The 2,074-nt window shown below is 40.4% G+C and overlaps 1 protein-coding gene across 3 annotated transcripts in view; it reads left to right on the top strand.

Moving 5' to 3' along the window:
- The window catches only part of POLE2 (polymerase (DNA directed), epsilon 2, accessory subunit), a 40,333-nt gene that overhangs the window by 1,039 nt on the left and 37,220 nt on the right, over positions 1 to 2,074 (top strand). The window lies entirely within an intron of this gene.

Raw genomic sequence — 2,074 nt, 5'->3', positions numbered from 1 at the left:
ATTACTTCAACATTTACTTCATTTATCATGCTGTTATTTATTGGTACAATGGTGAGAATTTTTTATTTCTTTATATTGAGGTGCAACCCATACTGAAGGCTGTAGTTTTTGATCTTCATCAGTAAATATTTTAAGTCCTAGTTGCTTTCTGCAAACAAGGTTGTATCATCTGCATATTGCAGTTTAATGAGCCTTCCTCCAGTCTTGATATCATATAATCCAGCTTCTCAGATTATTTGCTCAGCATACAGATTTAATAAGTATGGTGAATGAATCCAACCCTGGATTTTAAACCACACAAAATCCCCTTGTTCTGTTTAAATTACTATTTTTGATCTATGTACAGATTCCTCATGAGCACAATTAAGTGTCCTGGAATACCCATTCTTTGCATTATTATCCATATCGAGTCACTATCCACACAATCAAAAGCCTTTGTATAGTTAATCAAGCACAGGTATCTTTCTGGTATTCTCTGCTCTCAGCCAAGATTCATCTGACATCAGCAGTGATATCCCTCATTTCCACATCCTTGTCTGAATCTGGCTTGAACCTCAGGCAGTTCCCTATCGATGTATTGTTGCAGCTGTTTTTGAATCATCTTTAGCAGAATCGTCCTTGCGTGTGATATTAATGGTATTGTTTGATGATTTCTTCATTCTGTTGGGTCACTTCTCTTTGGAATGGGCACAACTCTTACAATTAGTTGACCGTCCAACTTTCTTGGTATAGATGAGTGAGTGCCTCCAGTGCTTCATCAGTTTGTTGAAATTTTCAATTTTTATTCCATCAGGTCCCAGAGCTTTGTTCTTTGCCATTGCTTTCAGTACCCTTGGCTCATGATCATATAGTGGTGATATGCCGTGGAGTTGGTTCTGACTCAAAGTGACCCTGTACAGGGTTTCCGAGGCTGTAAATTTTTACGGGAGCAGAAAGCCTCATCTTTCTCCCGTGGAACTCCAGTTTCAAACTGCTGACCTTAAGGTTCGAAGCCTGATTCTTAACCACTATGCTACCAGAGCATGATCATATGCTACCCCTTTAAATGGGTTCAGTGACTGTGTGTATTCCTTTCATCTTCTCTTGATGCTTTCTGCATCATTCAGTATTGTTTTTGTTGTTGCTAAGTGCTGACTCATAGTGACCCTAATAGGGTTTCCGAGGACTTAAATATTTAAGGAAGCAGAAAGCCTAATTATTCTCCCGTGGAATGATGGTGGGCTCAAAGCATGGACCTTGTGGTTCTCAGTCCAATGGTTACCGCGTGGAGCAATGCACTCCTTATTTTGCCCGTTGGTGGTGGTTGTTTTGTGCCGTAGAGTCAGTTCTGACTCATAGTGACTTTGTAAGGCTGAGAGCAGAAAACCTCATCTTTTCCTGTGGAATGGCTGGTAGTTTCGAACTGCTGACCTTGAGGTGAGCAGCCTGACTTGTAAACAGTATGCTACCAGAGCGCCTTTATTTTTATATTTTGTTATTTTTTTTGTTCATTGAATCCTTCATTATTGCATATCTGACGCTTGAATATTTCTATCAGTTTTTTCAGCTTGAGAAATGCTGTGTTCTTCCTTTTTGGTTTTCAAATCCAAGTTTTGCTCATGTCATTAAAAATTTCAGTTTAGTTCTTTTACCTCCTCATTTCTTCCATTTGCTTTAGCATCTCTGTGCTGGAGGGCAAGTTTCAGAGTCTTTTCTGGCATCCGTTTTGGTCTTTTCCTTCTTTCTTGACTTCTTAATGACCTTTTGCTTTCTTCCTGTATGCCGTTCTTGATGTCAACCCACAGCTCTTCTGGTCTTCGTTTATTAGTATCTAATGCATTTGACCCATAGTGAACCTGTATAGGGTTTCCAAGGAGCGACTGATGTGCTTGATTGCTGTCCTGTGGTTAGTAGTCAAGTACTTATCCTATAGCGCCCCACCAAGACTCCAGCAGTCCAGTAGCAGCTGGAATGGACTAGCAGCCATTCACTAGCGGTGTGACTTAAGTACCCACATGTTTTCCTTGTGGTTGGCTGTCCCGTGCTTATCCTACAGTGCCATACCAGGGCTTGGAAAAAAATATGGAATGCTTCA

The sequence above is a fragment of the Chrysochloris asiatica genome, unplaced genomic scaffold (genome assembly GCF_000296735.1).
Source record: "Chrysochloris asiatica unplaced genomic scaffold, ChrAsi1.0 scaffold00194, whole genome shotgun sequence".
NCBI lineage: Eukaryota > Metazoa > Chordata > Mammalia > Afrosoricida > Chrysochloridae > Chrysochloris > Chrysochloris asiatica.
The sequence above is the reverse complement of the archived record's forward strand: the minus strand, read 5'-3'. Positions and strand labels throughout refer to the sequence as shown.